Source organism: Taudactylus pleione, unplaced genomic scaffold (genome assembly GCF_031769625.1).
Source record: "Taudactylus pleione unplaced genomic scaffold, aTauple2 ptg000021l, whole genome shotgun sequence".
NCBI lineage: Eukaryota > Metazoa > Chordata > Amphibia > Anura > Myobatrachidae > Taudactylus > Taudactylus pleione.
The window spans coordinates 16,150,001-16,175,436 of record NW_028284423.1 but is presented as its reverse complement, the minus strand read 5'-3'; the positions used below and the strand labels follow the sequence as shown (position 1 = coordinate 16,175,436).

General features: G+C 32.1%; 18 non-coding genes across 18 annotated transcripts; all 18 read right to left on the bottom strand.

Annotated features, from left to right (window-relative positions):
• Positions 1–154: 154 nt before the first annotated feature.
• TRNAC-GCA (transfer RNA cysteine (anticodon GCA)) lies at positions 155–226 on the bottom strand. The gene has a single exon. It is a non-coding gene; the product is annotated as a tRNA-Cys (tRNA).
• Positions 227–1,552: 1,326 nt separating this feature from the next.
• Positions 1,553–1,624, bottom strand: TRNAC-GCA (transfer RNA cysteine (anticodon GCA)). Its single transcript has one exon. It is a non-coding gene; the product is annotated as a tRNA-Cys (tRNA).
• Positions 1,625–2,949: 1,325 nt separating this feature from the next.
• On the bottom strand, positions 2,950–3,021 carry TRNAC-GCA (transfer RNA cysteine (anticodon GCA)). The gene has a single exon. It is a non-coding gene; the product is annotated as a tRNA-Cys (tRNA).
• Positions 3,022–4,709: 1,688 nt separating this feature from the next.
• TRNAC-GCA (transfer RNA cysteine (anticodon GCA)) lies at positions 4,710–4,781 on the bottom strand. The gene has a single exon. It is a non-coding gene; the product is annotated as a tRNA-Cys (tRNA).
• Positions 4,782–6,107: 1,326 nt separating this feature from the next.
• TRNAC-GCA (transfer RNA cysteine (anticodon GCA)) lies at positions 6,108–6,179 on the bottom strand. Its single transcript has one exon. It is a non-coding gene; the product is annotated as a tRNA-Cys (tRNA).
• A 1,325-nt stretch (positions 6,180–7,504) lies between these two features.
• On the bottom strand, positions 7,505–7,576 carry TRNAC-GCA (transfer RNA cysteine (anticodon GCA)). The gene has a single exon. It is a non-coding gene; the product is annotated as a tRNA-Cys (tRNA).
• Positions 7,577–8,901: 1,325 nt separating this feature from the next.
• Positions 8,902–8,973, bottom strand: TRNAC-GCA (transfer RNA cysteine (anticodon GCA)). The gene has a single exon. It is a non-coding gene; the product is annotated as a tRNA-Cys (tRNA).
• A 1,325-nt stretch (positions 8,974–10,298) lies between these two features.
• Positions 10,299–10,370, bottom strand: TRNAC-GCA (transfer RNA cysteine (anticodon GCA)). The gene has a single exon. It is a non-coding gene; the product is annotated as a tRNA-Cys (tRNA).
• Positions 10,371–11,696: 1,326 nt separating this feature from the next.
• TRNAC-GCA (transfer RNA cysteine (anticodon GCA)) lies at positions 11,697–11,768 on the bottom strand. Its single transcript has one exon. It is a non-coding gene; the product is annotated as a tRNA-Cys (tRNA).
• A 1,324-nt stretch (positions 11,769–13,092) lies between these two features.
• On the bottom strand, positions 13,093–13,164 carry TRNAC-GCA (transfer RNA cysteine (anticodon GCA)). The gene has a single exon. It is a non-coding gene; the product is annotated as a tRNA-Cys (tRNA).
• Positions 13,165–14,490: 1,326 nt separating this feature from the next.
• TRNAC-GCA (transfer RNA cysteine (anticodon GCA)) lies at positions 14,491–14,562 on the bottom strand. The gene has a single exon. It is a non-coding gene; the product is annotated as a tRNA-Cys (tRNA).
• A 1,324-nt stretch (positions 14,563–15,886) lies between these two features.
• Positions 15,887–15,958, bottom strand: TRNAC-GCA (transfer RNA cysteine (anticodon GCA)). Its single transcript has one exon. It is a non-coding gene; the product is annotated as a tRNA-Cys (tRNA).
• Positions 15,959–17,284: 1,326 nt separating this feature from the next.
• On the bottom strand, positions 17,285–17,356 carry TRNAC-GCA (transfer RNA cysteine (anticodon GCA)). The gene has a single exon. It is a non-coding gene; the product is annotated as a tRNA-Cys (tRNA).
• Positions 17,357–18,681: 1,325 nt separating this feature from the next.
• Positions 18,682–18,753, bottom strand: TRNAC-GCA (transfer RNA cysteine (anticodon GCA)). Its single transcript has one exon. It is a non-coding gene; the product is annotated as a tRNA-Cys (tRNA).
• A 1,326-nt stretch (positions 18,754–20,079) lies between these two features.
• Positions 20,080–20,151, bottom strand: TRNAC-GCA (transfer RNA cysteine (anticodon GCA)). Its single transcript has one exon. It is a non-coding gene; the product is annotated as a tRNA-Cys (tRNA).
• A 1,325-nt stretch (positions 20,152–21,476) lies between these two features.
• Positions 21,477–21,548, bottom strand: TRNAC-GCA (transfer RNA cysteine (anticodon GCA)). Its single transcript has one exon. It is a non-coding gene; the product is annotated as a tRNA-Cys (tRNA).
• Positions 21,549–22,872: 1,324 nt separating this feature from the next.
• TRNAC-GCA (transfer RNA cysteine (anticodon GCA)) lies at positions 22,873–22,944 on the bottom strand. The gene has a single exon. It is a non-coding gene; the product is annotated as a tRNA-Cys (tRNA).
• A 1,326-nt stretch (positions 22,945–24,270) lies between these two features.
• On the bottom strand, positions 24,271–24,342 carry TRNAC-GCA (transfer RNA cysteine (anticodon GCA)). Its single transcript has one exon. It is a non-coding gene; the product is annotated as a tRNA-Cys (tRNA).
• Between the last annotated feature and the right edge of the window lie 1,094 nt (positions 24,343–25,436).

Genomic DNA, 25,436 nt, shown 5'->3' with positions numbered 1-25,436 from the left:
ACTCTAACTGTGCTATCAGGAAGTATATAATGTTAAAGATTCACTTTTTTTGTTTTCTTGCTCATACTTGTGTTAGCTTTTCCTGTACTTGAGTTTCAAACTAGCTGTAAACTGCAAATTGATTCAGTACCTTTACACATTAAAAGCTAGGTAAAGGGGGCACCTGGATTTGAACCAGGGACCTCTCAATCTGCAGTCGAATGCTCTACCACTGAGCTATACCCCCAATTGCATACAAGATTTTAAAAACATTCACATTGCAGTCAGAAAGTATAGGTGTTTGTACTATATATGTTGTCTTATAGGATAAAAGATTAATATGCATATTTATGGTGATGCTTTGGAGAAATTAATCTGGGCTTGATTGCAGAGTTCACATAGGTGTAAGCTGTGAGCATACTCAAAATGGAACTTTGATCATCTAAAGCTCCAATTTGGTCAGTTATAGTGACATCAGGACATATTGTGACTTTATATCTTGAGAGGCCAAACAGAACTAAGAAAATACAAATTCTTAGCAACAAACCTATATAAATTATTTCAAAAAGTAGCTGACAACAGTATATTATTGCTAATAAAATAGGACATTTTGATTTTTGGGCTTGTGGGCTCAGATGTTCAAAAAAAATGTTTGATGCATAAACTCGAATGGCCTAGTTGTAAAATCAGTCTGAGATCAACCCCCAATTACAACAACAGTTCCAGAATACTGCAATGTAATTGCTTAATAATTCCCTATTTAATTATCAAAGAGGGTGAGTATTAAAGTACACATGTTTCATGTTCAGTTATATTATACTATTCTAAATATATTACTATAGAAAGGACAGAAATTAAATTGAGGTTCTGGAACAGTTGGTGAGATTAGGGATTGAACTCAGACTGATATTGCAATAAGGCTTCTCCTACTTCTTCAGTTTAACCATTTGGGAAAGAAAGTACTTTTTTAAGAGAAACTAGGTAGGTCCTTTATATTTGCCTTCTATAAATTATAGATTTCTGTAAAAATCTCTATCAAAAAAATGAAATCTGCCACTCTAACTGTGCTATCAGGAAGTTTATAATGATAAAGTATCACTATTTAAGTGATGCTTTTCCTTATTTAATTGTCAATGAGGGTGAGTATTAAAGTACACATGTTTCATGTTCAGTTATATTATACTATTCTAAATATATTACTATAGAAAGGACAGAAATTAAATTGAGGTTCTGGAACTGTTGGTGGGATTAGGGATTGAACTCAGACTGATATTGCAATAAGGCTTCTCCTACTTCTTCATTTTTAACCATTTCGGAAAGAAAGTACTATTTTAAGAGAATCTAGGTAGGTACTTTATATTTGTCTTCTATAAATTATAGATTTCTGTTAAAATCTCTATCAAAAAAATGAAATCTACCACTCTAACTGTGCTATCAGGAAGTATATAATGTTAAAGATTCACTTTTTTTGTTTTCTTGCTCTTACTTGTGTTAGCTTTTCCTGTACTTGAGTTTCAAACTAGCTGTAAACTGCAAATTGATTCAGTACCTTTACACATTAAAAGCTAGATAAAGGGGGCACCTGGATTTGAACCAGGGACCTCTCGATCTGCAGTCGAATGCTCTACCACTGAGCTATACCCCCAATTGTGTACAAGCTTTTAAAAACATTCACATTGCAGTCAGAAAGTATAGGTGTTTGTACTATATATGATGTCTTATAGGATAAAGATTAATATGTATATTTATGGTGATGCTTTGGAGAAATTAATCTGGGCTTGATTGCAGAGTTCACATAGGTGTAAGCTGTGAGCATACTCAAAAAGGAACTTTGATCATCTAAAGCTCCAATTTGGTCAGTTATAGTGACATCAGGACATATTGTGACTTTATATCTTGAGAGGCCAAACAGAACTAAGAAAATACAAATTCTTAGCAACAAACCTATATAAATTATTTCAAAAAGTAGCTGACAACAGTATATTATTGTTAATAAAATAGGACATTTTGATTTTTGGGCTTGTGGGCTCAGATGTTCAAAAATAATGTTTGATGCATAAACTCTTATGGCCTAGTTGCAAAATCAGTCTGAGATCAACCCCCAATTACAACAACAGTTCCAGAATACTGCAATGTAATTGCTTAATAATTCCTTATTTAATTATCAAAGAGGGTGAGTATTAAAGTACACATGTTTCATGTTCAGTTATATTATACTATTCTAAATATATTACTATAGAAAGGACAGAAATTAAATTGAGGTTCTGGAACAGTTGGTGGGATTAGGGATTGAACTCAGACTGATATTGCAATAAGGCTTCTCCTACTTCTTCAGTTTAACCATTTGGGAAAGAAAGTACTTTTTTAAGAGAAACTAGGTAGGTCCTTTATATTTGCCTTCTATAAATTATAGATTTCTGTAAAAATCTCTATAAAAAAAATAAAATCTGCCACTCTAACTGTGCTATCAGGAAGTTTATAATGTTAAAGTATCACTATTTAAGTGATGCTTTCCTTATTTAATTATCAATGAGGGTGAGTATTAAAGTACACATGTTTCATGTTCAGTTATATTATACTATTCTAAATATATTACTCTAGAAAGGACAGAAATTAAATTGAGGTTCTGGAACTGTTGGTGGGATTAGGGATTGAACTCAGACTGATATTGCAATAAGGCTTCTCCTACTTCTTCATTTTTAACCATTTCGGAAAGAGAGTACTATTTTAAGAGAAACTAGGTAGGTACTTTATATTTGCCTTCAATAAATTATAGATTTCTGTTAAAATCTCTGTCAAAAAAATGAAATCTACCACTCTAACTGTGCTATCAGGAAGTATATAATGTTAAAGTTTGACTTTTTTTTTATTTCTTGCTCTTACTTGTGTTAGCTTTTCCTGTTCTTGAGTTTCAAACTAGCTGTAAACTGCAAATTGATTCAGTACCTTTACACATTAAAAGCTAGGTAAAGGGGGCAACTGGATTTGAACCAGGGACCTCTTGATCTGCAGTCGAATGCTCTACCACTGAGCTATACCCCCAATTATGTACAAGCTTTTAAAAACATTCACATTGCAGTCAGAAAGTATAGGTGTTTGTACTATATATGTTGTCTTATAGGATAAAGATTAATATGTATATTTATGGTGATGCTTTGGAGAAATTAATCTGGGCTTGATTGCAGAGTTCACATAGGTGTAAGCTGTGAGCATACTCAAAAAGGAACTTTGATCATCTAAAGCTCCAATTTGGTCAGTTATAGTGACATCAGGACATATTGTGACTTTATATCTTGAGAGGCCAAACAGAACTAAGAAAATACAAATTCTTAGCAACAAACCTATATAAATTATTTCAAAAAGTAGCTGACAACAGTATATTATTGCTAATAAAATAGGACATTTTGATTTTTGGGCTTGAGGGCTCAGATGTTCAAAATTAATGTTTGATGCATAAACTCGAATGGCCTAGTTGCAAAATTAGTCTGAGATTAACCCCCAACTACAACAACAGTTCCAGAATACTGCAATACAATTGCCTTATAATTCCTTATTTAATTATCAAAAAGGGTGAGTATTAAAGTACACATGTTTCATGTTCAGTTATATTATACTATTCTAAATATATTACTATAGAAAGGACAGAAATTAAATTGAGGTTCTGGAACTGTTGGTGGGATTAGGGATTGAACTCAGACTGATATTGCAATAAGGCTTCTCCTACTTCTTCAGTTTAACCATTTGGGAAAGAAAATACTTTTTAAAGAGAAACTAGGTAGGTCCTTTATATTTGCCTTCTCTAAATTATAGATTTCTGTAAAAATCTCTATAAAAAAAATAAAATCTGCCACTCTAACTGTGCTATAAGGAAGTTTATAATGTTAAAGTATCACTATTTAAGTGATGCTTTTCCTTATTTAATTATCAATGAGGGAGAGTATTAAAGTACACATGTTTCACGTTCAGTTATAGTATACTATTCTAAATATATTACTATACAAAGGACAGAAATTAAATCGAGGTTCTGGAACTGTTGGTGGGATTAGGGATTGAACTCAGACTGATATTGCAATAAGAGTTCTCCTACTTTTTCAGTTTAACCATTTGGGAAAGAAAGTACTTTTTAAAGAGAAACTAGGTAGGTCCTTTATATTTGCCTTCTATAAATTATAGTTTTCTTTAAAAATCGCTTTCAAATAAATGAAATCTGCCACTCTAACTGTGCTATCAGGAAGAGTATAATGTTAAAGTATCACTATTTAAGTGATGCTTTTCCTTATTTAATTATCAATGAGGGAGAGTATTAAAGTACACATGTTTCATGTTCAGTTATATTATACTATTTTAAATATATTACTATAGAATGGACATAAATTAAATCAAGGTTCTGGAACTGTTGGTGGGATTAGGGATTGAACTCAGACTGATATTGCAATAAGGCTTCTCCTACTTCTTCATTTTTAACCATTTCTGAAAGAAAGTACTATTTTAAGAGAATCTAGGTAGGTCCTTTATATTTGCCTTCTATAAATTATAGATTTCTGTTAAAATCTCTATCAAAAAAATTAAATCTACCACTCTAACTGTGCTATCAGGAAGTATATAATGTTAAAGATTCACTTTTTTTGTTTTCTTGCTCATACTTGTGTTAGCTTTTCCTGTACTTGAGTTTCAAACTAGCTGTAAACTGCAAATTGATTCAGTACCTTTACACATTAAAAGCTAGGTAAAGGGGGCACCTGGATTTGAACCAGGGACCTCTCAATCTGCAGTCGAATGCTCTACCACTGAGCTATACCCCCAATTGCATACAAGATTTTAAAAACATTCACATTGCAGTCAGAAAGTATAGGTGTTTGTACTATATATGTTGTCTTATAGGATAAAAGATTAATATGCATATTTATGGTGATGCTTTGGAGAAATTAATCTGGGCTTGATTGCAGAGTTCACATAGGTGTAAGCTGTGAGCATACTCAAAATGGAACTTTGATCATCTAAAGCTCCAATTTGGTCAGTTATAGTGACATCAGGACATATTGTGACTTTATATCTTGAGAGGCCAAACAGAACTAAGAAAATACAAATTCTTAGCAACAAACCTATATAAATTATTTCAAAAAGTAGCTGACAACAGTATATTATTGCTAATAAAATAGGACATTTTGATTTTTGGGCTTGTGGGCTCAGATGTTCAAAAAAAATGTTTGATGCATAAACTCGAATGGCCTAGTTGCAAAATCAGTCTGAGATCAACCCCCAATTACAACAACAGTTCCAGAATACTGCAATGTAATTGCTTAATAATTCCCTATTTAATTATCAAAGAGGGTGAGTATTAAAGTACACATGTTTCATGTTCAGTTATATTATACTATTCTAAATATATTACTATAGAAAGGACAGAAATTAAATTGAGGTTCTGGAACAGTTGGTGAGATTAGGGATTGAACTCAGACTGATATTGCAATAAGGCTTCTCCTACTTCTTCAGTTTAACCATTTGGGAAAGAAAGTACTTTTTTAAGAGAAACTAGGTAGGTCCTTTATATTTGCCTTCTATAAATTATAGATTTCTGTAAAAATCTCTATCAAAAAAATGAAATCTGCCACTCTAACTGTGCTATCAGGAAGTTTATAATGATAAAGTATCACTATTTAAGTGATGCTTTTCCTTATTTAATTGTCAATGAGGGTGAGTATTAAAGTACACATGTTTCATGTTCAGTTATATTATACTATTCTAAATATATTACTATAGAAAGGACAGAAATTAAATTGAGGTTCTGGAACTGTTGGTGGGATTAGGGATTGAACTCAGACTGATATTGCAATAAGGCTTCTCCTACTTCTTCATTTTTAACCATTTCGGAAAGAAAGTACTATTTTAAGAGAATCTAGGTAGGTACTTTATATTTGTCTTCTATAAATTATAGATTTCTGTTAAAATCTCTATCAAAAAAATGAAATCTACCACTCTAACTGTGCTATCAGGAAGTATATAATGTTAAAGATTCACTTTTTTTGTTTTCTTGCTCTTACTTGTGTTAGCTTTTCCTGTACTTGAGTTTCAAACTAGCTGTAAACTGCAAATTGATTCAGTACCTTTACACATTAAAAGCTAGATAAAGGGGGCACCTGGATTTGAACCAGGGACCTCTCGATCTGCAGTCGAATGCTCTACCACTGAGCTATACCCCCAATTGTGTACAAGCTTTTAAAAACATTCACATTGCAGTCAGAAAGTATAGGTGTTTGTACTATATATGATGTCTTATAGGATAAAGATTAATATGTATATTTATGGTGATGCTTTGGAGAAATTAATCTGGGCTTGATTGCAGAGTTCACATAGGTGTAAGCTGTGAGCATACTCAAAAAGGAACTTTGATCATCTAAAGCTCCAATTTGGTCAGTTATAGTGACATCAGGACATATTGTGACTTTATATCTTGAGAGGCCAAACAGAACTAAGAAAATACAAATTCTTAGCAACAAACCTATATAAATTATTTCAAAAAGTAGCTGACAACAGTATATTATTGTTAATAAAATAGGACATTTTGATTTTTGGGCTTGTGGGCTCAGATGTTCAAAAATAATGTTTGATGCATAAACTCGAATGGCCTAGTTGCAAAATCAGTCTGAGATCAACCCCCAATTACAACAACAGTTCCAGAATACTGCAATGTAATTGCTTAATAATTCCTTATTTAATTATCAAAGAGGGTGAGTATTAAAGTACACATGTTTCATGTTCAGTTATATTATACTATTCTAAATATATTACTATAGAAAGGACAGAAATTAAATTGAGGTTCTGGAACAGTTGGTGGGATTAGGGATTGAACTCAGACTGATATTGCAATAAGGCTTCTCCTACTTCTTCAGTTTAACCATTTGGGAAAGAAAGTACTTTTTTAAGAGAAACTAGGTAGGTCCTTTATATTTGCCTTCTATAAATTATAGATTTCTGTAAAAATCTCTATAAAAAAAATAAAATCTGCCACTCTAACTGTGCTATCAGGAAGTTTATAATGTTAAAGTATCACTATTTAAGTGATGCTTTCCTTATTTAATTATCAATGAGGGTGAGTATTAAAGTACACATGTTTCATGTTCAGTTATATTATACTATTCTAAATATATTACTCTAGAAAGGACAGAAATTAAATTGAGGTTCTGGAACTGTTGGTGGGATTAGGGATTGAACTCAGACTGATATTGCAATAAGGCTTCTCCTACTTCTTCATTTTTAACCATTTCGGAAAGAGAGTACTATTTTAAGAGAAACTAGGTAGGTACTTTATATTTGCCTTCAATAAATTATAGATTTCTGTTAAAATCTCTGTCAAAAAAATGAAATCTACCACTCTAACTGTGCTATCAGGAAGTATATAATGTTAAAGTTTGACTTTTTTTTTATTTCTTGCTCTTACTTGTGTTAGCTTTTCCTGTTCTTGAGTTTCAAACTAGCAGTAAACTGCAAATTGATTCAGTACCTTTACACATTAAAAGCTAGGTAAAGGGGGTAACTGGATTTGAACCAGGGACCTCTCGATCTGCAGTCGAATGCTCTACCACTGAGCTATACCCCCAATTGCGTACAAGCTTTTAAAAACATTCACATTGCAGTCAGAAAGTATAGGTGTTTGTACTATATATGTTGTCTTATAGGATAAAGATTAATATGTATATTTATGGTGATGCTTTGGAGAAATTAATCTGGGCTTGATTGCAGAGTTCACATAGGTGTAAGCTGTGAGCATACTCAAAAAGGAACTTTGATCATCTAAAGCTCCAATTTGGTCAGTTATAGTGACATCAGGACATATTGTGACTTTATATCTTGAGAGGCCAAACAGAACTAAGAAAATACAAATTCTTAGCAACAAACCTATATAAATTATTTCAAAAAGTAGCTGACAACAGTATATTATTGCTAATAAAATAGGACATTTTGATTTTTGGGCTTGTGGGCTCAGATGTTCAAAAATAATGTTTGATGCATAAACTCGAATGGCCTAGTTGCAAAACCAGTCTGAGATCAACCCCCAATTACAACAACAGTTCCAGAATACTGCAATGTAATTGCTTAATAATTCCTTATTTAATTATCAAAGAGGGTGAGTATTAAAGTACACATGTTTCATGTTCAGTTATATTATACTATTCTAAATATATTACTATAGAAAGGACAGAAATTAAATTGAGGTTCTGGAACAGTTGGTGGGATTAGGGATTGAACTCAGACTGATATTGCAATAAGGCTTCTCCTACTTCTTCAGTTTAACCATTTGGGAAAGAAAGTACTTTTTTAAGAGAAACTAGGTAGGTCCTTTATATTTGCCTTCTATAAATTATAGATTTCTGTAAAAATCTCTATAAAAAAAATAAAATCTGCCACTCTAACTGTGCTATCAGGAAGTTTATAATGTTAAAGTATCACTATTTAAGTGATGCTTTCCTTATTTAATTATCAATGAGGGTGAGTATTAAAGTACACATGTTTCATGTTCAGTTATATTATACTATTCTAAATATATTACTCTAGAAAGGACAGAAATTAAATTGAGGTTCTGGAACTGTTGGTGGGATTAGGGATTGAACTCAGACTGATATTGCAATAAGGCTTCTCCTACTTCTTCATTTTTAACCATTTCGGAAAGAGAGTACTATTTTAAGAGAAACTAGGTAGGTACTTTATATTTGCCTTCAATAAATTATAGATTTCTGTTAAAATCTCTGTCAAAAAAATGAAATCTACCACTCTAACTGTGCTATCAGGAAGTATATAATGTTAAAGTTTGACTTTTTTTTTATTTCTTGCTCTTACTTGTGTTAGCTTTTCCTGTTCTTGAGTTTCAAACTAGCTGTAAACTGCAAATTGATTCAGTACCTTTACACATTAAAAGCTATGTAAAGGGGGCAACTGGATTTGAACCAGGGACCTCTCGATCTGCAGTCGAATGCTCTACCACTGAGCTATACCCCCAATTGCGTACAAGCTTTTAAAAACATTCACATTGCAGTCAGAAAGTATAGGTGTTTGTACTATATATGTTGTCTTATAGGATAAAGATTAATATGTATATTTATGGTGATGCTTTGGAGAAATTAATCTGGGCTTGATTGCAGAGTTCACATAGGTGTAAGCTGTGAGCATACTCAAAAAGGAACTTTGATCATCTAAAGCTCCAATTTGGTCAGTTATAGTGACATCAGGACATATTGTGACTTTATATCTTGAGAGGCCAAACAGAACTAAGAAAATACAAATTCTTAGCAACAAACCTATATAAATTATTTCAAAAAGTAGCTGACAACAGTATATTATTGCTAATAAAATAGGACATTTTGATTTTTGGGCTTGTGGGCTCAGATGTTCAAAAATAATGTTTGATGCATAAACTCGAATGGCCTAGTTGCAAAACCAGTCTGAGATCAACCCCCAATTACAACAACAGTTCCAGAATACTGCAATGTAATTGCTTAATAATTCCTTATTTAATTATCAAAGAGGGAGAGTATTAAAGTACACATGTTTCATGTTCAGTTATATTATACTATTCTAAATATATTACTATAGAAAGGACAGAAATTAAATTGAGGTTCTGGAACAGTTGGTGGGATTAGGGATTGAACTCAGACTGATATTGCAATAAGGCTTCTCCTACTTCTTCAGTTTAACCATTTGGGAAAGAAAGTACTTTTTTAAGAGAAACTAGGTAGGTCCTTTATATTTGCCTTCTATAAATTATAGATTTCTGTAAAAATCTCTATAAAAAAAATAAAATCTGCCACTCTAACTGTGCTATCAGGAAGTTTATAATGTTAAAGTATCACTAATTAAGTGATGCTTTTCCTTATTTAATTATCAATGAGGGAGAGTATTAAAGTACACATGTTTCATGTTCAGTTATATTATACTATTCTAAATATATTACTATAGAAAGGACAGAAATTAAATCAAGGTTCTGGAACTGTTGGTGGGATTAGGGATTGAACTCAGACTGATATTGCAATAAGGCTTCTCCTACTTCTTCATTTTTAACCATTTCTGAAAGAAAGTACTATTTTAAGAGAATCTAGGTAGGTCCTTTATATTTGCCTTCTATAAATTATAGATTTCTGTTAAAATCTCTATCAAAAAATTTAAATCTACCACTCTAACTGTGCTATCAAGAAGTATATAATGTTAAAGATTCACTTTTTTTGTTTTCTTGCTCATACTTGTGTTAGCTTTTCCTGTACTTGAGTTTCAAACTAGCTGTAAACTGCAAATTGATTCAGTACCTTTACACATTAAAAGCTAGGTAAAGGGTGCACCTGGATTTGAACCAGGGACCTCTCGATCTGCAGTCGAATGCTCTACCACTGAGCTATACCCCCAACTGCATACAAGATTTTAAAAACATTCACATTGCAGTCAGAAAGTATAGGTGTTTGTACTATATATGTTGTCTTATAGGATAAAAGATTAATATGCATATTTATGGTGATGCTTTGGAGAAATTAATCTGGGCTTGATTGCAGAGTTCACATAGGTGTAAGCTGTGAGCATACTCAAAAAGGAACTTTGATCATCTAAAGCTCCAATTTGGTCAGTTATAGTGACATCAGGACATATTGTGACTTTATATCTTGAGAGGCCAAACAGAACTAAGAAAATACAAATTCTTAGCAACAAACCTATATAAATTATTTCAAAAAGTAGCTGACAACAGAATATTATTGCTAATAAAATAGGACATTTTGATTTTTGGGCTTGTGGGCTCAGATGTTCAAAAATAATGTTTGATGCATAAACTCGAATGGCCTAGTTGCAAAATCAGTCTGAGATCAAGCCCCAATTACAACAACAGTTCCAGAATACTGCAATGTAATTGCTTAATAATTCCCTATTTAATAATCAAAGAGGGTGAGTATTAAAGTACACATGTTTCATGTTCAGTTATATTATACTATTCTAAATATATTACTATAGAAAGGACAGAAATTAAATTGAGGTTCTGGAACAGTTGGTGAGATTAGGGATTGAACTCAGACTGATATTGCAATAAGGCTTCTCCTACTTCTTCAGTTTAACCATTTGGGAAAGAAAGTACTTTTTTAAGAGAAACTAGGTAGGTCCTTTATATTTGCCTTCTATAAATTATAGATTTCTGTAAAAATCTCTATCAAAAAAATGAAATCTGCCACTCTAACTGTGCTATCAGGAAGTTTATAATGATAAAGTATCACTATTTAAGTGATGCTTTTCCTTATTTAATTGTCAATGAGGGTGAGTATTAAAGTACACATGTTTCATGTTCAGTTATATTATACTATTCTAAATATATTACTATAGAAAGTACAGAAATTAAATTGAGGTTCTGGAACTGTTGGTGGGATTAGGGATTGAACTCAGACTGATATTGCAATAAGGCTTCTCCTACTTCTTCATTTTTAACCATTTCGGAAAGAAAGTACTATTTTAAGAGAATCTAGGTAGGTACTTTATATTTGTCTTCTATAAATTATAGATTTCTGTTAAAATCTCTATCAAAAAAATGAAATCTACCACTCTAACTGTGCTATCAGGAAGTATATAATGTTAAAGATTCACTTTTTTTGTTTTCTTGCTCTTACTTGTGTTAGCTTTTCCTGTACTTGAGTTTCAAACTAGCTGTAAACTGCAAATTGATTCAGTACCTTTACACATTAAAAGCTAGATAAAGGGGGCACCTGGATTTGAACCAGGGACCTCTCGATCTGCAGTCGAATGCTCTACCACTGAGCTATACCCCCAATTGTGTACAAGCTTTTAAAAACATTCACATTGCAGTCAGAAAGTATAGGTGTTTGTACTATATATGATGTCTTATAAGATAAAGATTAATATGTATATTTATGGTGATGCTTTGGAGAAATTAATCTGGGCTTGATTGCAGAGTTCACATAGGTGTAAGCTGTGAGCATACTCAAAAAGGAACTTTGATCATCTAAAGCTCCAATTTGGTCAGTTATAGTGACATCAGGACATATTGTGACTTTATATCTTGAGAGGCCAAACAGAACTAAGAAAATACAAATTCTTAGCAACAAACCTATATAAATTATTTCAAAAAGTAGCTGACAACAGTATATTATTGTTAATAAAATAGGACATTTTGATTTTTGGGCTTGTGGGCTCAGATGTTCAAAAATAATGTTTGATGCATAAACTCGAATGGCCTAGTTGCAAAATCAGTCTGAGATCAACCCCCAATTACAACAACAGTTCCAGAATACTGCAATGTAATTGCTTAATAATTCCTTATTTAATTATCAAAGAGGGTGAGTATTAAAGTACACATGTTTCATGTTCAGTTATATTATACTATTCTAAATATATTACTATAGAAAGGACAGAAATTAAATTGAGGTTCTGGAACAGTTGGTGGGATTAGGGATTGAACTCAGACTGATATTGCAATAAGGCTTCTCCTACTTCTTCAGTTTAACCATTTGGGAAAGAAAGTACTTTTTTAAGAGAAACTAGGTAGGTCCTTTATATTTGCCTTCTATAAATTATAGATTTCTGTAAAAATCTCTATAAAAAAAATAAAATCTGCCACTCTAACTGTGCTATCAGGAAGTTTATAATGTTAAAGTATCACTATTTAAGTGATGCTTTCCTTATTTAATTATCAATGAGGGTGAGTATTAAAGTACACATGTTTCATGTTCAGTTATATTATACTATTCTAAATATATTACTCTAGAAAGGACAGAAATTAAATTGAGGTTCTGGAACTGTTGGTGGGATTAGGGATTGAACTCAGACTGATATTGCAATAAGGCTTCTCCTACTTCTTCATTTTTAACCATTTCGGAAAGAGAGTACTATTTTAAGAGAAACTAGGTAGGTACTTTATATTTGCCTTCAATAAATTATAGATTTCTGTTAAAATCTCTGTCAAAAAAATGAAATCTACCACTCTAACTGTGCTATCAGGAAGTATATAATGTTAAAGTTTGACTTTTTTTTATTTCTTGCTCTTACTTGTGTTAGCTTTTCCTGTTCTTGAGTTTCAAACTAGCTGTAAACTGCAAATTGATTCAGTACCTTTACACATTAAAAGCTAGGTAAAGGGGGCAACTGGATTTGAACCAGGGACCTCTCGATCTGCAGTCGAATGCTCTACCACTGAGCTATACCCCCAATTGCGTACAAGCTTTTAAAAACATTCACATTGCAGTCAGAAAGTATAGGTGTTTGTACTATATATGTTGTCTTATAGGATAAAAAATTAATATGTATATTTATGGTGATGCTTTGGAGTTATTAATCTGGGCTTGATTGCAGAGTTCACATAGGTGTAAGCTGTGAGCATGCTCAAAAAGGAACTTTGATCATCTAAAGCTCCAATTTCATCAGTAATAGTGACATCAGGACATATTGTGACTTTATATCTTGAGAGGCCAAACAGAACTAAGAAAATACAAATTCTTAGCAACAAACCTATATAAATTATTTCAAAAAGTAGCTGACAACAGTATATTATTGCTAATAAAATAGGACATTTTGATTTTTGGGCTTGTGGGCTCAGATGTTCAAAAATAATGTTTGATGCATAAACTCGAATGGCCTAGTTGCAAAACCAGTCTGAGATCAACCCCCAATTACAACAACAGTTCCAGAATACTGCAATGTAATTGCTTAATAATTCCTTATTTAATTATCAAAGAGGGTGAGTATTAAAGTACACATGTTTCATGTTCAGTTATATTATACTATTCTAAATATATTACTATAGAAAGGACAGAAATTAAATTGAGGTTCTGGAACAGTTGGTGGGATTAGGGATTGAACTCAGACTGATATTGCAATAAGGCTTCTCCTACTTCTTCAGTTTAACCATTTGGGAAAGAAAGTACTTTTTTAAGAGAAACTAGGTAGGTCCTTTATATTTGCCTTCTATAAATTATAGATTTCTGTAAAAATCTCTATAAAAAAAATAAAATCTGCCACTCTAACTGTGCTATCAGGAAGTTTATAATGTTAAAGTATCACTATTTAAGTGATGCTTTCCTTATTTAATTATCAATGAGGGTGAGTATTAAAGTACACATGTTTCATGTTCAGTTATATTATACTATTCTAAATATATTACTCTAGAAAGGACAGAAATTAAATTGAGGTTCTGGAACTGTTGGTGGGATTAGGGATTGAACTCAGACTGATATTGCAATAAGGCTTCTCCTACTTCTTCATTTTTAACCATTTCGGAAAGAGAGTACTATTTTAAGAGAAACTAGGTAGGTACTTTATATTTGCCTTCAATAAATTATAGATTTCTGTTAAAATCTCTGTCAAAAAAATGAAATCTACCACTCTAACTGTGCTATCAGGAAGTATATAATGTTAAAGTTTGACTTTTTTTTTATTTCTTGCTCTTACTTGTGTTAGCTTTTCCTGTTCTTGAGTTTCAAACTAGCTGTAAACTGCAAATTGATTCAGTACCTTTACACATTAAAAGCTATGTAAAGGGGGCAACTGGATTTGAACCAGGGACCTCTCGATCTGCAGTCGAATGCTCTACCACTGAGCTATACCCCCAATTGCGTACAAGCTTTTAAAAACATTCACATTGCAGTCAGAAAGTATAGGTGTTTGTACTATATATGTTGTCTTATAGGATAAAGATTAATATGTATATTTATGGTGATGCTTTGGAGAAATTAATCTGGGCTTGATTGCAGAGTTCACATAGGTGTAAGCTGTGAGCATACTCAAAAAGGAACTTTGATCATCTAAAGCTCCAATTTGGTCAGTTATAGTGACATCAGGACATATTGTGACTTTATATCTTGAGAGGCCAAACAGAACTAAGAAAATACAAATTCTTAGCAACAAACCTATATAAATTATTTCAAAAAGTAGCTGACAACAGTATATTATTGCTAATAAAATAGGACATTTTGATTTTTGGGCTTGTGGGCTCAGATGTTCAAAAATAATGTTTGATGCATAAACTCGAATGGCCTAGTTGCAAAACCAGTCTGAGATCAACCCCCAATTACAACAACAGTTCCAGAATACTGCAATGTAATTGCTTAATAATTCCTTATTTAATTATCAAAGAGGGTGAGTATTAAAGTACACATGTTTCATGTTCAGTTATATTATACTATTCTAAATATATTACTATAGAAAGGACAGAAATTAAATTGAGGTTCTGGAACAGTTGGTGGGATTAGGGATTGAACTCAGACTGATATTGCAATAAGGCTTCTCCTACTTCTTCAGTTTAACCATTTGGGAAAGAAAGTACTTTTTTAAGAGAAACTAGGTAGGTCCTTTATATTTGCCTTCTATAAATTATAGATTTCTGTAAAAATCTCTATAAAAAAAATAAAATCTGCCACTCTAACTGTGCTATCAGGAAGTTTATAATGTTAAAGTATCACTATTTAAGTGATGCTTTCCTTATTTAATTATCAATGAGGGTGAGTATTAAAGTACACATGTTTCATGTTCAGTTATATTATACTATTCTAAATATATTACTCTAGAAAGGACAGAAATTAAATTGAGGTTCTGGAACTGTTGGTGGGATTAGGGATTGAACTCAGACTGATATTGCAATAAGGCTTCTCCTACTTCTTCATTTTTAACCATTTCGGAAAGAGAGTACTATTTTAAGAGAAACTAGGTAGGTACTTTATATTTGCCTTCAATAAATTATAGATTTCTGTTAAAATCTCTGTCAAAAAAATGAAATCTACCACTCTAACTGTGCTATCAGGAAGTATATAATGTTAAAGTTTGACTTTTTTTTATTTCTTGCTCTTACTTGTGTTAGCTTTTCCTGTTCTTGAGTTTCAAACTAGCTGTAAACTGCAAATTGATTCAGTACCTTTACACATTAAAAGCTAGGTAAAGGGGGCAACTGGATTTGAACCAGGGACCTCTCGATCTGCAGTCGAATGCTCTACCACTGAGCTATACCCCCAATTGTGTACAAGCTTTTAAAAACATTCACATTGCAGTCAGAAAGTATAGGTGTTTGTACTATATATGTTGTCTTATAGGATAAAAAATTAATATGTATATTTATGGTGATGCTTTGGAGTTATTAATCTGGGCTTGATTGCAGAGTTCACATAGGTGTAAGCTGTGAGCATGCTCAAAAAGGAACTTTGATCATCTAAAGCTCCAATTTCATCAGTAATAGTGACATCAGGACATATTGTGACTTTATATCTTGAGAGGCCAAACAGAACTAAGAAAATACAAATTCTTAGCAACAAACCTATATAAATTATTTCAAAAAGTAGCTGACAACAGTATATTATTGCTAATAAAATAGGACATTTTGATTTTTGGGCTTGTGGGCTCAGATGTTCAAAAATAATGTTTGATGCATAAACTCGAATGGCCTAGTTGCAAAACCAGTCTGAGATCAACCCCCAATTACAACAACAGTTCCAGAATACTGCAATGTAATTGCTTAATAATTCCTTATTTAATTATCAAAGAGGGTGAGTATTAAAGTACACATGTTTCATGTTCAGTTATATTATACTATTCTAAATATATTACTATAGAAAGGACAGAAATTAAATTGAGGTTCTGGAACAGTTGGTGGGATTAGGGATTGAACTCAGACTGATATTGCAATAAGGCTTCTCCTACTTCTTCAGTTTAACCATTTGGGAAAGAAAGTACTTTTTTAAGAGAAACTAGGTAGGTCCTTTATATTTGCCTTCTATAAATTATAGATTTCTGTAAAAATCTCTATAAAAAAAATAAAATCTGCCACTCTAACTGTGCTATCAGGAAGTTTATAATGTTAAAGTATCACTATTTAAGTGATGCTTTCCTTATTTAATTATCAATGAGGGTGAGTATTAAAGTACACATGTTTCATGTTCAGTTATATTATACTATTCTAAATATATTACTCTAGAAAGGACAGAAATTAAATTGAGGTTCTGGAACTGTTGGTGGGATTAGGGATTGAACTCAGACTGATATTGCAATAAGGCTTCTCCTACTTCTTCATTTTTAACCATTTCGGAAAGAGAGTACTATTTTAAGAGAAACTAGGTAGGTACTTTATATTTGCCTTCAATAAATTATAGATTTCTGTTAAAATCTCTGTCAAAAAAATGAAATCTACCACTCTAACTGTGCTATCAGGAAGTATATAATGTTAAAGTTTGACTTTTTTTTTATTTCTTGCTCTTACTTGTGTTAGCTTTTCCTGTTCTTGAGTTTCAAACTAGCTGTAAACTGCAAATTGATTCAGTACCTTTACACATTAAAAGCTATGTAAAGGGGGCAACTGGATTTGAACCAGGGACCTCTCGATCTGCAGTCGAATGCTCTACCACTGAGCTATACCCCCAATTGCGTACAAGCTTTTAAAAACATTCACATTGCAGTCAGAAAGTATAGGTGTTTGTACTATATATGTTGTCTTATAGGATAAAGATTAATATGTATATTTATGGTGATGCTTTGGAGAAATTAATCTGGGCTTGATTGCAGAGTTCACATAGGTGTAAGCTGTGAGCATACTCAAAAAGGAACTTTGATCATCTAAAGCTCCAATTTGGTCAGTTATAGTGACATCAGGACATATTGTGACTTTATATCTTGAGAGGCCAAACAGAACTAAGAAAATACAAATTCTTAGCAACAAACCTATATAAATTATTTCAAAAAGTAGCTGACAACAGTATATTATTGCTAATAAAATAGGACATTTTGATTTTTGGGCTTGTGGGCTCAGATGTTCAAAAATAATGTTTGATGCATAAACTCGAATGGCCTAGTTGCAAAACCAGTCTGAGATCAACCCCCAATTACAACAACAGTTCCAGAATACTGCAATGTAATTGCTTAATAATTCCTTATTTAATTATCAAAGAGGGTGAGTATTAAAGTACACATGTTTCATGTTCAGTTATATTATACTATTCTAAATATATTACTATAGAAAGGACAGAAATTAAATTGAGGTTCTGGAACAGTTGGTGGGATTAGGGATTGAACTCAGACTGATATTGCAATAAGGCTTCTCCTACTTCTTCAGTTTAACCATTTGGGAAAGAAAGTACTTTTTTAAGAGAAACTAGGTAGGTCCTTTATATTTGCCTTCTATAAATTATAGATTTCTGTAAAAATCTCTATAAAAAAAATAAAATCTGCCACTCTAACTGTGCTATCAGGAAGTTTATAATGTTAAAGTATCACTAATTAAGTGATGCTTTTCCTTATTTAATTATCAATGAGGGAGAGTATTAAAGTACACATGTTTCATGTTCAGTTATATTATACTATTTTAAATATATTACTATAGAAAGGACAGAAATTAAATCAAGGTTCTGGAACTGTTGGTGGGATTAGGGATTGAACTCAGACTGATATTGCAATAAGGCTTCTCCTACTTCTTCATTTTTAACCATTTCTGAAAGAAAGTACTATTTTAAGAGAATCTAGGTAGGTCCTTTATATTTGCCTTCTATAAATTATAGATTTCTGTTAAAATCTCTATCAAAAAATTTAAATCTACCACTCTAACTGTGCTATCAAGAAGTATATAATGTTAAAGATTCACTTTTTTTGTTTTCTTGCTCATACTTGTGTTAGCTTTTCCTGTACTTGAGTTTCAAACTAGCTGTAAACTGCAAATTGATTCAGTACCTTTACACATTAAAAGCTAGGTAAAGGGTGCACCTGGATTTGAACCAGGGACCTCTCGATCTGCAGTCGAATGCTCTACCACTGAGCTATACCCCCAACTGCATACAAGATTTTAAAAACATTCACATTGCAGTCAGAAAGTATAGGTGTTTGTACTATATATGTTGTCTTATAGGATAAAAGATTAATATGCATATTTATGGTGACGCTTTGGAGAATTTAATCTGGGCTTGATTGCAGAGTTCACATAGGTGTAAGCTGTGAGCATACTCAAAAAGGAACTTTGATCATCTAAAGCTCCAATTTGGTCAGTTATAGTGACATCAGGACATATTGTGACTTTATATCTTGAGAGGCCAAACAGAACTAAGAAAATACAAATTCTTAGCAACAAACCTATATAAATTATTTCAAAAAGTAGCTGACAACAGAATATTATTGCTAATAAAATAGGACATTTTGATTTTTGGGCTTGTGGGCTCAGATGTTCAAAAATAATGTTTGATGCATAAACTCGAATGGCCTAGTTGCAAAATCAGTCTGAGATCAAGCCCCAATTACAACAACAGTTCCAGAATACTGCAATGTAATTGCTTAATAATTCCCTATTTAATAATCAAAGAGGGTGAGTATTAAAGTACACATGTTTCATGTTCAGTTATATTATACTATTCTAAATATATTACTATAGAAAGGACAGAAATTAAATTGAGGTTCTGGAACAGTTGGTGAGATTAGGGATTGAACTCAGACTGATATTGCAATAAGGCTTCTCCTACTTCTTCAGTTTAACCATTTGGGAAAGAAAGTACTTTTTTAAGAGAAACTAGGTAGGTCCTTTATATTTGCCTTCTATAAATTATAGATTTCTGTAAAAATCTCTATCAAAAAAATGAAATCTGCCACTCTAACTGTGCTATCAGGAAGTTTATAATGATAAAGTATCACTATTTAAGTGATGCTTTTCCTTATTTAATTGTCAATGAGGGTGAGTATTAAAGTACACATGTTTCATGTTCAGTTATATTATACTATTCTAAATATATTACTATAGAAAGTACAGAAATTAAATTGAGGTTCTGGAACTGTTGGTGGGATTAGGGATTGAACTCAGACTGATATTGCAATAAGGCTTCTCCTACTTCTTCATTTTTAACCATTTCGGAAAGAAAGTACTATTTTAAGAGAATCTAGGTAGGTACTTTATATTTGTCTTCTATAAATTATAGATTTCTGTTAAAATCTCTATCAAAAAAATGAAATCTACCACTCTAACTGTGCTATCAGGAAGTATATAATGTTAAAGATTCACTTTTTTTGTTTTCTTGCTCTTACTTGTGTTAGCTTTTCCTGTACTTGAGTTTCAAACTAGCTGTAAACTGCAAATTGATTCAGTACCTTTACACATTAAAAGCTAGATAAAGGGGGCACCTGGATTTGAACCAGGGACCTCTTGATCTGCAGTCGAATGCTCTACCACTGAGCTATACCCCCAATTGTGTACAAGCTTTTAAAAACATTCACATTGCAGTCAGAAAGTATAGGTGTTTGTACTATATATGATGTCTTATAAGATAAAGATTAATATGTATATTTATGGTGATGCTTTGGAGAAATTAATCTGGGCTTGATTGCAGAGTTCACATAGGTGTAAGCTGTGAGCATACTCAAAAAGGAACTTTGATCATCTAAAGCTCCAATTTGGTCAGTTATAGTGACATCAGGACATATTGTGACTTTATATCTTGAGAGGCCAAACAGAACTAAGAAAATACAAATTCTTAGCAACAAACCTATATAAATTATTTCAAAAAGTAGCTGACAACAGTATATTATTGTTAATAAAATAGGACATTTTGATTTTTGGGCTTGTGGGCTCAGATGTTCAAAAATAATGTTTGATGCATAAACTCGAATGGCCTAGTTGCAAAATCAGTCTGAGATCAACCCCCAATTACAACAACAGTTCCAGAATACTGCAATGTAATTGCTTAATAATTCCTTATTTAATTATCAAAGAGGGTGAGTATTAAAGTACACATGTTTCATGTTCAGTTATATTATACTATTCTAAATATATTACTATAGAAAGGACAGAAATTAAATTGAGGTTCTGGAACAGTTGGTGGGATTAGGGATTGAACTCAGACTGATATTGCAATAAGGCTTCTCCTACTTCTTCAGTTTAACCATTTGGGAAAGAAAGTACTTTTTTAAGAGAAACTAGGTAGGTCCTTTATATTTGCCTTCTATAAATTATAGATTTCTGTAAAAATCTCTATAAAAAAAATAAAATCTGCCACTCTAACTGTGCTATCAGGAAGTTTATAATGTTAAAGTATCACTATTTAAGTGATGCTTTCCTTATTTAATTATCAATGAGGGTGAGTATTAAAGTACACATGTTTCATGTTCAGTTATATTATACTATTCTAAATATATTACTCTAGAAAGGACAGAAATTAAATTGAGGTTCTGGAACTGTTGGTGGGATTAGGGATTGAACTCAGACTGATATTGCAATAAGGCTTCTCCTACTTCTTCATTTTTAACCATTTCGGAAAGAGAGTACTATTTTAAGAGAAACTAGGTAGGTACTTTATATTTGCCTTCAATAAATTATAGATTTCTGTTAAAATCTCTGTCAAAAAAATGAAATCTACCACTCTAACTGTGCTATCAGGAAGTATATAATGTTAAAGTTTGACTTTTTTTTTATTTCTTGCTCTTACTTGTGTTAGCTTTTCCTGTTCTTGAGTTTCAAACTAGCTGTAAACTGCAAATTGATTCAGTACCTTTACACATTAAAAGCTAGGTAAAGGGGGCAACTGGATTTGAACCAGGGACCTCTCGATCTGCAGTCGAATGCTCTACCACTGAGCTATACCCCCAATTGCGTACAAGCTTTTAAAAACATTCACATTGCAGTCAGAAAGTATAGGTGTTTGTACTATATATGTTGTCTTATAGGATAAAGATTAATATGTATATTTATGGTGATGCTTTGGAGAAATTAATCTGGGCTTGATTGCAGAGTTCACATAGGTGTAAGCTGTGAGCATACTCAAAAAGGAACTTTGATCATCTAAAGCTCCAATTTGGTCAGTTATAGTGACATCAGGACATATTGTGACTTTATATCTTGAGAGGCCAAACAGAACTAAGAAAATACAAATTCTTAGCAACAAACCTATATAAATTATTTCAAAAAGTAGCTGACAACAGTATATTATTGCTAATAAAATAGGACATTTTGATTTTTGGGCTTGTGGGCTCAGATGTTCAAAAATAATGTTTGATGCATAAACTCGAATGGCCTAGTTGCAAAACCAGTCTGAGATCAACCCCCAATTACAACAACAGTTCCAGAATACTGCAATGTAATTGCTTAATAATTCCTTATTTAATTATCAAAGAGGGTGAGTATTAAAGTACACATGTTTCATGTTCAGTTATATTATACTATTCTAAATATATTACTATAGAAAGGACAGAAATTAAATTGAGGTTCTGGAACAGTTGGTGGGATTAGGGATTGAACTCAGACTGATATTGCAATAAGGCTTCTCCTACTTCTTCAGTTTAACCATTTGGGAAAGAAAGTACTTTTTTAAGAGAAACTAGGTAGGTCCTTTATATTTGCCTTCTATAAATTATAGATTTCTGTAAAAATCTCTATAAAAAAAATAAAATCTGCCACTCTAACTGTGCTATCAGGAAGTTTATAATGTTAAAGTATCACTATTTAAGTGATGCTTTCCTTATTTAATTATCAATGAGGGTGAGTATTAAAGTACACATGTTTCATGTTCAGTTATATTATACTATTCTAAATATATTACTCTAGAAAGGACAGAAATTAAATTGAGGTTCTGGAACTGTTGGTGGGATTAGGGATTGAACTCAGACTGATATTGCAATAAGGCTTCTCCTACTTCTTCATTTTTAACCATTTCGGAAAGAGAGTACTATTTTAAGAGAATCTAGGTAGGTACTTTATATTTGCCTTCTATAAATTATAGATTTCTGTTAAAATCTCTATCAAAAAAATGAAATCTACCACTCTAACTGTGCTATCAGGAAGTATATAATGTTAAAGTTTCACTTTTTTTGTTTTCTTGCTCTTACTTGTGTTAGCTTTTCCTGTACTTGAGTTTCAAACTAGCTGTAAACTGCAAGTTGATTCAGTACCTTTACACATTAAAAGCTAGGTAAAGGGGACACCTGGATTTGAACCAGGGACCTCTCGATCTGCAGTCGAATGCTCTACCACTGAGCTATACCCCCTATTGCGTACAAGCTTTTAAAAACATTCACATTGCAGTCAGAAAGTATAGGTGTTTGTACTATATATGTTGTCTTATAGGATAAAAAATTAATATGTATATTTATGGTGATGCTTTGGAGTTATTAATCTGGGCTTGATTGCAGAGTTCACATAGGTGTAAGCTGTGAGCATGCTCAAAAAGGAACTTTGATCATCTAAAGCTCCAATTTCGTCAGTAATAGTGACATCAGGACATATTGTGACTTTAAATTTTGGGAGGCCAAACAGAACTAAGAAAATACATATTCTTAGCAATAAACCTATATAAATTATTTCAAAAAGAAGCTGACAACAGTATATTATTGCTAATAAAATAGGACATTTTGATTTTTGGGCTTGTGGGCTCAGGTGTTCAAAAATAATGTTTGATGCATAAACTCGAATGGCCTAGTTGCAAAATTAGTCTGAGATTAACCCTCAATTATAACAACAGTTCCAGAACACTGCAATATAATTGCTTAATAATTCCTTATTTAATTATCAAAGAGGGTGAGTATTAAAGTACACATGTTTCATGTTCAGTTATATTATACTATTCTAAATATATTACTATAGAAAGGACAGAAATTAAATTGAGGTTCTGGAACTGATGGTGGGATTAGGGATTGAACTCAGACTGATATTGCAATAAGGCTTCTCCTACTTCTTCAGTTTAACCATTTGGGAAAGAAAGTACTTTTTTAAGAGAAACTAGGTAGGTCCTTTATATTTGCCTTCTATAAATTATAGATTTCTGTAAAAATCTCTATCAAAAAAATAAAATCTGCCACTCTAACTGTGCTATCAGGAAGTTTATAATGTTAAAGTATCACTATTTAAGTGATGCTTTTCCTTATTTAATTATCAATGAGGGTGAGTATTAAAGTACACATGTTTCATGTTCAGTTATATTATACTATTCTAAATATATTACTATAGAAAGGACAGAAATTAAATTGAGGTTCTGGAACTGTTGGTGGGATTAGGGATTGAACTCAGACTGATATTGCAATAAGGCTTCTCCTACTTCTTCATTTTTAACCATTTCGGAAAGAAAGTACTATTTTAAGAGAATCTAGGTAAGTACTTTATATTTGCCTTCTATAAATTATAGATTTCTGTTAAAATCTCTATCAAAAAAATGAAATCTACCACTCTAACTGTGCTATCAGGAAGTATATAATGTTAAAGTTTCACTTTTTTTGTTTTCTTGCTCTTACTTGTGTTAGCTTTTCCTGTACTTAAGTTTCAAACTAGCTGTAAACTGCAAATTGATTCAGTACCTTTACACATTAAAAGCTAGGTAAAGGGGGCACCAGGATTTGAACCAGTGACCTCTCAATCTGCAGTCAAATGCTCTACCACTAAGCTATACCCCCAATTGCGTGCAAGATTTTAAAAACATTCACATTGCAGTCAGAAAGTATAGGTGTTTGTACTATATATGTTGTCTTATAGGATAAAAAATTAATATGTATATTTATGGTGATGCTTTGGAGTTATTAATCTGGGCTTGATTGCAGAGTTCACATAGGTGTAAGCTGTGAGCATGCTCAAAAAGGAACTTTGATCATCTAAAGCTCCAATTTCATCAGTAATAGTGACATCAGGACATATTGTGACTTTAAATTTTGGGAGGCCAAACAGAACTAAGAAAATACAAATTCTTAGCAATAAACCTATATAAATTATTTCAAAAAGTAGCTGACAACAGTATATTATTGCTAATAAAATAGGACATTTTGATTTTTGGGCTTGAGGGCTCAGATGTTCAAAATTAATGTTTGATGCATAAACTCGAATGGCCTAGTTGCAAAATTAGTCTGAGATTAACCCCCAATTACAACAACAGTTCCAGAACACTGCAATATTTAAGCAATACAATTGCTTAATAATTCCTTATTTAATTATCAAAGAGGGTGAGTATTAAAGTACACATGTTTCATGTTCAGTTATATTATACTATTCTAAATATATTACTATAGAAAGGACAGAAATTAAATTGAGGTTCTGGAACAGTTGGTGGGATTAGGGATTGAACTCAGACTGATATTGCAATAAGGCTTCTCCTACTTCTTCAGTTTAACCATTTGGGAAAGAAAGTTCTTTTTTAAGAGAAACTAGGTAGGTCCTTTATATTTGCCTTCTCTAAATTATAGTTTTCTTTAAAAATCGCTTTCAAATAAATGAAATCTGCCACTCTAACTGTGCTATCAGGAAGAGTATAATGTTAAAGTATCATTATTTAAGTGATGCTTATCCTAATTTAATTATCAATGAGGGTGAGTTTTAAAGTACACATGTTTCATGTTCAGTTATATTATACTATTCTAAATATATTACTATAGAAAGGACAGAAATCAAATCGAGGTTCTGGAACTGTTGGTGGGATTAGGGATTGAACTCAGACTGATATTGCAATAAGGCTTCTCCTACTTCTTCGTTTTTAACCATTTGGGAAAGAAAGTACTTT